The sequence below is a fragment of the Scomber japonicus genome, chromosome 11 (assembly GCF_027409825.1).
Source record: "Scomber japonicus isolate fScoJap1 chromosome 11, fScoJap1.pri, whole genome shotgun sequence".
Lineage (NCBI taxonomy): Eukaryota > Metazoa > Chordata > Actinopteri > Scombriformes > Scombridae > Scomber > Scomber japonicus.
In genome coordinates this window covers 10,950,491-10,964,045 of record NC_070588.1, presented here as the reverse complement: position 1 = coordinate 10,964,045, position 13,555 = coordinate 10,950,491, and positions in this window count along the sequence as shown.

The window sequence follows — 13,555 nt, the reverse complement described above, 5'->3', positions numbered from 1 at the left end:
TGCATCCATGATCTATACGGAGTTGGGTTTTGTCCTCTTCTGACTTATCGGTAGCAAAATCCCTTTTAACAACACTTTAAGAGGAAAGAGAAGTCCACATGCATTTTGTATATTTTTTTCCTTGCTAGGTAACAGTATGCACAGCAACTTAGCTACATTGCCGGCAAAATCCACCCAAAAACTTCACTACATCCAGAACTCAGCAGCTAGAATCCTCACTCACACTACATGCACGGCCCACATCACACCCATCCTCTCCCAGCTGCACTGGCTACTAGTTTTGTCCCGGATAAAATTCAAAATCCTACTCTTCACCTTCAAAGCCCTCCATAACCTGGCTCCCGTATACCTCAGTAAACTCCTGACTCCCTACTCTCCCTCTCGGCCTCCCAGATCCTCCGCGTGCAACCTCCTCATCGTCCCACACACCAAACTGTCCAACTTGGGAGGCCGGTCCTTCAGCGCCATGGCCCCCAACCTCTGCAACAGCAGATATGAGTTAACAATATTTATTCGAGTGCCTAGTTCTGTTGTTATATAATGACTAACAGCATCTACTGTTGGCAACATTTGTGCACAAGGAAGTGTAGCATTGGGACAACAAAGACAAGGAGGAAGACTTCAAGCTAGCAAACATTGTTGTCAGCATTACACAGTTTAAAATATTTTTAAAAATCAACCTTGCAAATCTATGACGAAGGGTATTAATTCAACCCATCTATCAGACCTCAAGGTGACACAGTGTGTTTTGTTTGTGTACAAGAACATTTCCGAGGCCACCTTTTAAGTTGCATAGTATACTTTTCTTAGTCACTGTGCCAGCCACTGGGGCGGCTGTGGCTCAGGAGGTAGAGCGGTCGTCCTTCAATTGGAAGATTGGTGGTTCGATTCCGGCTCCTCCAGTCCACATGCCGATGTGTCCTTGGGCAAGACACTTAACCCCTAATTGCTCCCGTTGCTGTGCCAACGGTGTATGAGTGTGTATGAATGGTTAGATCCCTCTGATGAGCAGGTTGGCACCCTGCGTGGTAGCCCCTACCCCATCAGTGTATGAATGTGTGTGAAAGGGTGAATGATATACGATGTAAAGCGCTTTGAGTGGTCGCACAGACTAGAAAGGCGCTATATAAGTACAGTCCATTTACCATTTACTGTACTTGGCCGATGGGGCAAAACAGGTCATTTTTGAAACAGTCAGTAACTATCGCTGGTCATTTGATTTAATTGTTTAGAGGACACTGCACAGTGTAACGAGAACGAATGACTGACTCCAGGTGGTAAATAATATCTAGTGCACACAAATAAGATGTGCTGTCATTTGACACCAACATAAATTTCAAGGTTATAAACATCCCAAAACAACTTTATAAGGATGAGCAGTAAAGGACATTAAAGCATGTTTGCAGTCTGACAGCTGAGCAGATGAAATAATAATACCACTGTAACCTCCTGCCTTCTCTTAGCTGACCTATGTGAAACTCAATAAACCCAGGCTACAGGCTCTTTTTTCTTCATCCTCTAACCTTCAGAGTGGCTCTCACATCAAAAAGTAGCTGAACTACAGTAAAGTTTAGGCAGATTATGCATACGTTCATTATGTTTATGCAGTTTGTGTAAAGTCATAGCAAATGTTCACAACATAATGGACACCGGATGAGATCCTTTCTCAAATGGCTTAAAGACTTTTTAAAAATCATGATAGCATTTGTAAACAAATCATAATGCAGTGCACGCTGTATTTTAACTAGCAGTATTATCCAAGCTTCTACACCTAAATATATTGTGTGTAGACTTGAGGGATGACAAATGAGATGAAGGTGAACATCAGTAGCATCAGTAGTGTAAGAGCTATATAATAGATATGTGTGTGTGTGTGTGTGTGTGTGTGTGTGTCGTAAAGTGCAGAAGGCAAAATAACTGCTACATATCCGGGAACCAAAACCAAACCAAAGATGGGTCCTGTGGGGAGAAGCAGACGGGGGAAAGGTTAACAGGAAGGTCTGAACTCTCACATAGCCTCTCCATGAATGACAAAGGAGTCACTAATAAGCTACTGGGTGGCAGGCCCACGTGCCCCAGGTCACTGCAATCAGCCTTAACCTGCAAGGGAGAGAGAAGTTAACCACTCCCACACATAAACCCACAGGGGCATCACACTGTGCTTTTCTAATCATGGAAAACATTTTGAGTCTTTAAGGCCCCACCATTTGGCAACTGTGTCTGAACAGATTTACAGCTATCATAGAGCTGATATCAAAGAAAACAGCGCCCAGATACAGGTGATTTTTTAATCCCCTTATTTTTCCCTTTTAGAGTTCTTTCTATTACACTCTTGTGCATCTAGTGCAGGGTAGCTTATCAGCTGAATTTGTTGACATTAATATGATTTTTTTTTTAATTTTTCAGATGTCAACGTCATTATCAACAGATGCTTTAAACTGTGATGCTTTTGATTGGAAAAGCAGCAGGTGCTGACTGCAGTCTGGCAAGCCTCAAACTTTCAACTCAGATAATCGAGGTAAGCAATTATTTTTCCCACACTGTTACCTCATCCTCCCCTGTTCAATACAGCTGGAGCCTAGTGTTGAGCCCTTAAGAAAACTTGACTTATTTATGGGAAATGAGTTTCTATGTTCTAACCCTTCATCTCCCCATCCGGTTGTGTTTGATTATAGCCTTTTTGTCTTGCTGGAGATCTATATCTCCAGATATCAAACCTAGAACCCAAAGTTGTCTTCAGAGAAACACCACAGAGGCCATTAGTGAAAAATTAAGATCTCTTTTACAAAACAATCAGAAAATTAATTACCAATCTGCATAAAAGGGTCATTTAAATGGGGACACCAGTGTACTATAAGTTCTCAGTTGCCATTAAATTGTCAGGTTTGCAGCTTTGATTCTTACCCTGACATTGTAGTGGGCTGAAAAGGGTGTGTGCCAAACAGCTTAGATCAAATCTTACCCTGACATTGTAGTGGAATAGAGTGTGTGCCAAACAAGTACTCAGTGAGCTTCTTGACCTTGCCAGACTCTTCAACAAAGTTTAATATCGGCCTAAGATCACATTACTTGCCAAAAGGCAGCGCAAGACATAAGTATAACTTTCCATGGATTACCACAGCTCCCCATTTAATTATTTTACCATCTAGAAGACTGATTGAAATGATAGATGTGCGCAGGCAAAACAAATTTACCAACTTATCCCAATAGTTTAAATTCTGTCCATGGTGAGCAAGTCCAATTTTCTAAGAATTATTTTGCATTTCCTCTCGGGAGGGTGACTTTTACAGTTTCTAAGAGTTGCCAAGTTTTAAAGTCCATGCAGAGTTTTGAATTTCACTCTAAAGGGAAACAAAATGGCTAGAGAGATCCCATCCTAATGCATTTAAAAAGTGAAGGGGGACAAAACAGTCCTCATTTTGTGTAAAAATACATTCCAAAGTTTATCTGAAGCTAGTAGGTCAACTTCAGCATCACCAGCAGCAGATTTGTGCTAATCAAATCAAGTGGATATCCTCCAAAGTTATGGTGTTATAGTTATAGTTTTACTGCAAAAATAGTAAAAAGGACTTTTGGTGTAAAACTTAAAAGTGTGCCAACAACAAGAGAAATAATTGCAGCAAGCAAAACCTGCTCCAATGTTCATAAGAGCACCTGATTATTGCTTTAAGACATACTTGAGAAATTGTGAAACTATCCTTTGAGGTGTTACATAGATATGTAGAAATATTGCATTAAAAGTAATGTGGTCTATGAGGAGTATCTCCAATGTGTACCTTTGGGATGACTTTCCATTTTTAATTCAATCATTTGGGGTAATTTGTCTGAGCTTGAAGTCTCACAAACAATAAATTAAGAATTAGATGAGACAGCCTAAAGAAACAAAGGTTTTCAACTCAAGGAGCAGTGTTGATTTATGGCTGCTTTAGAAGGTGGCCCCCTGAGTTAAACTATGGTAGGATAGAAGAATAAATCTCCCCTGATCTGACTGAGCCTCTGAACTCAAATATAACAGTGTGTTTGGCCCCAGAGGTCAAGTTTCCTGGCCTCGGGCCACTTGCAGTATTCAATCATCAGCACTTTGGCTGAGCTAAAGCATGGATAATGCCCCCCACTTTTCAGAAAGACTTGCAGATCCAGAAGGGGATTCACTGGCCATCTGTGAATATTTCACAGAATCTGGTAACAATGTACAATAAAATACACAAGGAGTTTTCAAGAAACAAGTGACAAATCAAAGTGCTAACTGCTAATTAATGGATAACTGATAACTGCCAGAAAGACTTCCAGAAAGAACCATTTGCAGTAAGATTAATTTCTCAATATTTGTAATGGATTTCTCTTTATTTACCACTGGATTTTTCCATGGATACAAACACCAAGTATCACAGTTTGTTTGTCCAAAATATATCAGATATATGAGTGTACAGATATGGACATGCTAGGCTGAACATGCTGCATATGCGTCATTTATTTAAAATGTGAAATATAACTATGCAAGTATCACTGAAAAACCACCTTATTATATATTTGCTTATTCATGCAGTTATTTTGTCTTTGAAGTTTCCTGCTAGTTGCCATTTCCTTCTGAAGTCAGTGGGGCTTATAGGCTTGATAAATTAACTGCTCAGCTTAGATTTCAGGTGAAGTCATTTCATCTTTGGAGCATCTGGTTGCAGTTATCTCCCCAACCTTGGCTCCACCTGGGAAAACAGTCCTTGGGGTTTTAACACCATACTTACATTTTGTTTCTGTACTTTATGCTAATGGTCGAATGCAAATATGGTGCCTGACAACAATTTCCTCCACAGTCCTCCCAGGTGTTACTCAGAGTTTATGACCCTTATCAAGGTGTGTGCTTGTAAGTATGTGTGTTAGGGAGACTGAGGGAGCCAGAGCACCAGACAGAGATAGAGAGAGAGGGGGTTTGTAATAGAATTAGCAGTGATTGAGTTCAGTGGCATGCACAATCCTAATCACCTCACATTTAAAAGACCCATGAGTAATTGCCATGGTTTGCAATTGGACAGATGGATAAGCAGTGGAGTCTCAGTGGACTAAATGTCAAAGACAGACGGCAGCACACACAGCATCACACCCACACACACTCCTTCTTTCAGAAAGACACTGTCAAGGACAAACTACACTACCATAATTAACAGTACAAGATTTTACAATACATTTTATATAATATATTAATCAAACCGTAGTTAACATATGTGTGTGTTTGTCCTGTCATATGCATTTTTACTGTGATAGCTTTCTTGTTTCATCCCAGCATTTGCTTGCATTGCATTCCATTCGATGACTTGTCCTTGTACAGTTTCTGCAGCTGAGAGGGTTTTTAATTTGGCTGTTGTTCACGAGAACCAATGTGATATTCATATTATAAGGCAAGTATTTAATTCTGAGTGTGGTCCCAAATATTCCCATGATTTAGTCATTGTCTCCACTACCCACCACTTCCAGGAGGTCTCCCAAACAAATTTTGATTCCTTTCTTTTAATTCACCAATGCACCCATGTTAGCAATCAAGCTGATGCTTACAATTTGTATTATTTGCTATATTACCCTCACATAGAGGGTGTGCTTACAAATGACTAATGTCCCAAAAGAGCACTTTAAGGAGAGCGTGCTGGGCTGATTATCAGCAGCTAAAGGCACTCCCTTTCCTCTTATTCCCAGTGAGCATGACTTGGGAGCTCTGAAGGACAGGCAGAGCCATTATATTCATGAGGAACAAAGGAGAGGCAGAGAGCTTGGATTCAGAGCACGCTTCCTAACCACACAACTTCTCTGAAAGAGCCAGTGTCTTAAAACCAAAGCTAAAAAAGACACAGAGCATTTCAAAGTAACCAGCATGCAAGACAAAAAAAAAATCAGTTTAATTGATGCAGCTGACTTTAACTGCTGCTTCTTAGAGGGGTTAAAAAGATTCACATTATGAGGAGGAGAAAATGCTGCACTGCTACAAAAAGACTTAGAACATCGACCAAGCCGAATGACTTATGACATTTCATAAGTCATTCACACAAATTTAATATTTAAAGATGAAATGTGCAATAGTTCTGTATCAAAGTAATTAAATCAAGCATATAATATATCATGTGTAGGATATCCAGTGCCCTTCTTTTCACTCTGCTAATGTCTCAAAGTCCAAAGAATGTTTGAGCTTAAACAAGGATAGGGTTTTAACCTTAGGGTATAATATATTTAACTTTGATTTAGAGTCTCCCTTAAAGTGTAATTCTGACTCTTCACAGAACAATCCATTCTATCTCCAACTGTGTCAGAAAGTGGGAATTATGACTAAAAAGCAGTTGCATTTTTCACAAACCCCTCAAGTCCCTGAAAACACTGGTTTAAAAGACTTTTCCCTGAAAAAAAGAGACTGGGTTACCACAATTTAACCTCAGTTTATGTTGATGAGGTGGGAAAATCATATCATCAGGTTCCTATCTATCTCAAATTCTCTTTCTCTCCCCTCTAACTCCATGCTTACACATACACATCAATACACTTATCCTCCCCCTTTGGTTTTTCACTCTAGTGTGACTTCAGATAAGAACATTTGCCAGGCACCACTCATAAATTAAAGGAGGGCTTTGATTGAGTATTCTGTGTGTCTTAAGCCAAACTTTGATTTAATGTTTATTGAGGATATAATCATCTTGCAACCTACAGGCCTATATTATGGTCACAAAATAATGCTTGTAGTTAAGTTTAGAACACTGAAGAGAGGCTTTCTGTTGTAAGGTATACTATTTTCTGACTTTGTTATTCACTAAATTTCTGTTAAACTTTATAGGACTTGTAGTATGAAGGATTGTTTTGATAGGTGCAGTGAAGAACTGATATTCAGTAGTCCAGTAGATGACAACTCACAAAACTCAGATCAAACTGTCAAACTAGGAACTAATATGGACCATGATTAGATTACTATTTCCCACCTCAAATGTTTTCAGAAACATATTGTAATGGATGGTTTAACTCATCATTTGAGAACGTTTGCGACACTGCCATCATCTTTGAAACTGGTGTTAAGAACAAGGAGGGACTCGCATGAACTAATATGCATGTGCAGGTGATGCAGCTACCAAAAAAAAGTACATAGAAGCTCAAATAACAACACAAACAGAGGTTGTGGCTTAATTCCCTTATTCAGTCGCCATCGCTCCACTTTATCTCTACATAGTATAGCAAATACTTGTTTGGTGACATCCAGTGGGGTGGTAGAAGTGGGTTTGTTAAGTAACAATAGTATGTGTTCATAAGAATTAGCTGTTTAACCTTTTGACATGAAATATCCTGATAGAAGTAGTAAGAAGCTATGTTGATAGGAAATATAGTGTGCAAAGACTGCATTTATAATTTTATCGTGTGACCTAGTCGAGTATTGCTCAACTCAGGTTTTGGGACAGTTGATGACATTTGATTACCTTGGGTACTCTGGCTTCCTCCCACAAACCAAAAACATCCAGGTTAGGTTAATTGGTGACTCAGCAAATTGCCTGAAGAAACCATTAAAACAATGCTGTCTGAAAGCTTCTGCAACACTCATGAGTAGAAACATCCACTGGGAGACGACACCAGCTGATTCACTCATCAAACTGATGCAGGAGACAGCCCGCTGAGTATGTTAATCTGAGGACACCGATATGAAAGAAGGATTAACAAACATCGCCTGCTCTCCATCTGCTTCTATGATTAAAGCGCTGGTGTCATTTAAATTGAACTTTGCTGTTAAATTTGCAGTTAAATTCGGTATCGTTCCTACATTTCACCATCACTCATTCATAACTTCAAATTAGCCATTTAAACTCTATTACACTCATTCTGGCTGATTATTCATGTGTCTTTTTGCACTGATGTGTAATTTACTAATTTGTTAACAGCAGAGGTTTAGATCCCTGTATTGTTACTCACTACTTCAGACGTGAGATTGATAAAAAATAGTTTTCTGTGTCTTCCAGCACAGTAGAAAAATAAAGTGGGAGGTGCCCTGGTTATTATGTGGTTTTTATATGAATACATGTAGATTACCCTACACATGGACAAGGAAAACACTTGCTCCTAATTGACTGGAAGGCATCCTAACTAGACAATCCATAACAGTCATTTTACTCAAACCATTAAGACAGTCTCAGTTTATGCTATTCTAATAAGTGACCTCATGCGGGGTTTGTGAGGGGTAATTACTGTCCTCTCGATGTACTGAATCTGACATTTTGCCATCATAAAAACATCCAAAGAGAAGGTTTGGGTGGACGGTTGGGGAAACATAGTTTGTCACTTTAAACATTGGTTTCTTTTCAAAGTTGCCAATAATGTTTAACAAACCATATTTGGTACATATTTTCTTTTCCAAATTCAAGTCCATCTTAATTCAAGGCTTGTGTGCCATTTGTACTGAAGGAACTTGGTCAATCAGAGCACATCTGCACTGTTTAAGATGGGGGACAATTTCTCTCTTCTTGTTCTGTGCACAAATACCTTTTAAAGTTCAACCAAAGCTAATTAGGGTCTTGATCAGCTAGAGATTAATGGACTTGAGTTTCCCCTTGTCCATTATTTCCTTCATTAAGACACTTAAATTATTCCTTATGCCACGGTCAGTTCCAACCTTCAGCTGTGACTGGCTGAGGCACAGTATGTTGATGCCATCTCACAGAACAGAATTTACTACCACATTAATATCAGAGGATATCAGAGGTAATTACCAACATAATTACCTTATGTTGGTAATTACAGGACACTGGCACATTTAATTGTGATATGCAGCAGCATAATGTGCCACACCATTCAAAGGGGAACCAACTTCGACACTAGACTGAGACAACGAGGAAAGGAGACATGTTCTTAAATGAAAATGCTTTCTGTGACTGAAAACATCTACATTTTGCATTTAAAGTTGGCCCCTTCTCCTCAATGACAACAGAGATGTGAGAGAGCAGTGGTGGTCGAATGAGATAGAGAGTGAATGAAGAGACAAGACAGCAGTAGTAAAAACAAAGCTGTGAAGCAGATAAATAAACAATAACATTATTTTCTGATTCTTTCACAGTGGTTACGTTCATGCTCACATCTCCACACACACAACCCTGCGGGAAGGTGCTGCATTGCTGGATTTTGTATGAATGCAGAGCTTCATCCTGTCTGCTGTGGCCTCTCTGCTATATGTGTGTGTGTGTGTGTGTGTGTGTGTTTGTGTGTGTGTGTGTGTGTGTGTGTAGCTCAGCAATGCCCTCGGTCAAACAGCAGTCAAACCTGTCCTCTTTATACATGCATGACAGAGAGCAGAGGAGAGAGACAAAGACAATGGTGTAACCTGGTTGCTACGCCACAAGTCCCGACCTTACACCCTGCGCGCTGTTATTGGCTGGGGGCTACATACCCACTGCCCAAAGCTTTTGCCCAGAAACATCTAGAACACAACAAAATAATGAGGAAATACAGACAGAGGGCAGAATCTCTGCACATAAATAAACTGTCAAACACTTCTAGTGGATCATATGTGATGATTGAGAGGGATCATTTTTGGTCTTTACATTTTTTTTATTTTTTTTTGTCCGGTTCAACCTGCAGTCATTTCTGCAGGCTTGTGTAACATGATTTTCTGGCATGGAGGAAAGAAAGACATTGAGCGAAAACTAGTACAAAGCATCTTTCAACATCTTTGCTGCAGAAACACACTGTGGGCTGAATAATCTGTCAGGCAGCTAAGATTTACTGCTGTCACAGATGATGAGGAGCTCAAAAGGTCAAAAAGACAATTTGAAAAAATTGAGAAAAAATTATTTTGACCGCTTTCAACTGCGTGTGAGTGTGTGATTGATGCACAATACTAAACGTGGAAGCTAAGTGCTGCTTTAGTGTTAGGCTTCAAAAGGCTTCAAGGATAGGACTCTGTATGGATTCATATTATGTCAGGGAACCATTGTCAGGACTAGTGTGAAAGTTTTATTTTTCAAGTACTGTTTTTTTTTCCACAAACAGGTGTTGGAAAAGAGGTTTTGTCTTATAGGCTATGCAGGACTGTCTTATATCAGGGCCATTATTTTGCACACATTGGCAGCATTTTCTGGCTGCTTCCTGAACACACAGAGAGGCCTGATGGATGCTGATTACTGTAGCCACAGGGTACGTGCTTCTTCAAGACACTTCATCAAGATGAGTGACAAGTGATGGGGTGGGAATAGGGACAAATGATCCAATGCTTCAAGGTGAGGAGTTTGCATATCATAATTTTAGAATTATTGGAAAGACTTGAATCATGTTATGTACACTGGCTGTCATTTATTTACTGGTCAAATGTAAATGTTAACAATAGACATCCTAAATACTAACCTAACCTAAACTGCTAATGATAATCTGCAAAACCTAATGTGGTTTCATTGTCTATAAATAAACGTTAAGAGTAAAGCTGACTAACCTGAACACGTTTAACACATTTTTATGGTAGTTGTCCTACAGTATATTCTGACTTGCTTTCAATGATATGATGGATTTATGTTGTACACAGAAGCTCAGAAACTTACAATAGGCAAATTACGTGTTTTACTTACATAAGAAATTTCAGCACAAATTACACCATTTCTTCACTAATACATCTTGTTTTGAAGCACAGATCCAGTTCAGTTGCATATGCCAGACTGATTTTACTGATTTTAATTCTGATTTTAACACTATTCCTCCACACTTAAAAAGTTAGTTCAGTTGAAAGTGAATCTCTTTGTGAAACAGGGGCTCCTCGAGGATGTGTCAGTTCACCCTGTATACAAACCATTGTGTCAGCTCCCTACCTTATCAATTTGTTGTGAAATGTTCAGATTATTCTCACCTTTTTTACAAGCAACTCTCATATCAGCATCTATAAAGCTGAAGTAGATAGGTTTGCAGACTGGTGTGTGTTATTTGAACATCAATATACACACAATTCTAGAAATTGTTTTAGATCCTAGATTAAGCAGCTATAATCTCTGTAATATTTTATATTAAAGGTTTTACCAGTTAATGTTGAAACCTATGGTTGAAGTTTAAGGCTTAAATATTTAGTCTGGCTAAGACAGCAGGGAGACTATGGGAGCATGCTCACCCCTTACTCCCCGAGATATTTTTGAGTAGTTGACTATTCTGCAGATTAACAGAATTTTATCTGACCCCTCTCATGTGTTGAAGTTGTATGTGCTGATAGACTGAAATGAGGTACTGGATCCTCGTGTATAAGCACAATTATCCCTTTATCAGTTAAACTTACTAACGGAGAACTCATGGCGGACAGAGAGGCACACAGATAACTGTGCTTGTTTGTAAATATTTAAAGTTAAATATTTCTGTAATTTATTCACTAAGGTGTGTTCAGTTAGTTTTTGCCTCAGACTACAGTTCTTTAACAGAGTGAATGGTTTTTATGCAATTTGCTGATATGTATATATATATATATATATATATATATATATATATATATATAGAGAGAGAGAGAGAGAGAGAGAGAAGAATAATGTATAGAAAAAGGCAAGAGTGATCATCTAGGTCATTTATTGTGAGTGTTACAACTAATCATACCAAAGGTTGTGTTTTCAGGAAATAACTAGGCAATGGCCTGAGTGTGAAGAAGTGTGATAACAAGTATCACACCTAATGAACTAATAATGATTAAAAAAGTTCACACAATTCTAACACAGATGCCAAGTGCATGCCATAGTTCATACATTTCCTACAGAACATGAAAGCAGGTCTGGCAGAAGTGTGAAAAAGTGGAAGGATGAGGTGAGAAAAAAAGCTACGTTTGACATGGTTGATGACTTTAAAACACTTTTGAATCTACTCTGCTATATGCAGACCTGACAGAAATCTGTCTGAACTTCTAGCAGAAAATGAGCCACAATAAACCAGTCTTGTCAGGGGAAAAAAGACAGGTAGAGCTACACATAATGCAAATTACAGTACACTTTGATATGTAGCTTCTGTTTTGGCTGCTCTGGTTGGGAAGTAGGAATAGCAATTTAGAAAAACGTGGACGTTCAGAGTTTAACAACAATCCTAGTTCATAACAGAATATGTTAATAAAAAAGGACATAGAATTTCAGTAGTGTTGTGATATTTTTGCAGAAGACAATGATGGTGTAATTTTCACTGGGATGACAAAGCATTGTAAGGTAACAGGTGAGAAATTAAAGGAAAAAACAAAATAAAGTGTTTTAGGAAGTAGTTGGACAACCATGTGGTACCAGAACAGCTCGACTCTACTCAAGTGATGAACCCCTTCCTTCCAAAGGAATTTCAGTGTTTTGATGATGGTGGTGGAGAGAGATCTGGTGACTGTGAAGGCCATAGCATAGGATTCAACAATATGTTTATACTCATCAAAACATTCAGTGACCCCTTTGTGCTCTAGGACGGGGACATTGTCGTCCTGGAAGAGACCACACCCATCAGGATTCCTCTAAAGGGATAAGTGGACCCAGATCATGCCCCCCCTACAGCATAACGAAGCCACCAGATCCCCTCACTCTACGGGTTAAGTATTCAGACCTGTATCATTCTCTCAGTGTACACCACACATGCATTGCTGTGGAATCACGATTTTAGTTGGGGTTGCGGGGGTACTGACTACACTTTTTTTGTTTCCTAAATACCTGCAGCGATTCCACCACAGAGAGACGCTGTTCCCCTTTTGCACAAGTCACAACAGCATAATTTCATTGATTATTTATATCTCCAGACCCGATGACAGGATAGGTCAGGATCTAACCGTAATTAAAGTTCTTCTTTACATTCAAAAGGTCAGCTGTTTAACACACACAATCCGGGTTTGTACTGTGAAATTGTTCGGAGAAAAGTAGCTGTCCTGATAAATCCTGAAAAGCTAAAAGTTCTGTCCTATCAAATTTATGATATTTTTTTAATTTAGCAGCTTATGTACCACAATATTTGTTGCAGTAACATTACTGTGTGCATGTAAAATTACTGTAAGGAGTTTAAAGTAAATCATAAAAGAAAACACACTATACATTAATACAGCACACAATAAAGAAATCATCTGAAAAGCTCCTGCTGCTGGACATAATTTAAAAAGCAATATATCCTCCAGTGACCTGTAGAGGTGGAGTGTAATGTCCATAGACAGCAGCTGTGTCACCTGGCTCTGTTGGAGTTAGCACACGACAGAACAACATAAATTATTGCAACAACAGAAATGAGCCTGCCGGTTGCCAGCCACTTGGAGCTGCCCCCCACCTCCCTCCCATGGTGATGCATGACTCATCTGACCATTGACCACTGCTGACTGTTGGTTTTTGAACCATTGAACTCTCAATGTCGATGGATGTTCTTGCTGACAGTCTGTCATGCATTGACATGAGTTGCTGTTCTGTTTCTCTTAACGGTCATCAAAGGTGTGCTGTTGACCACTATTTCAGACCCTTTTTTTGATATCTTTCCAATATCTCTAAATGCAGATCACTGTTCCTATTGAAACACCAGACAGTTGAGCAGTCTTTGTGACTGAAGCTCCTGCCATCTCTGCCCCGACAATGAACTCTCTTTCAAAGTC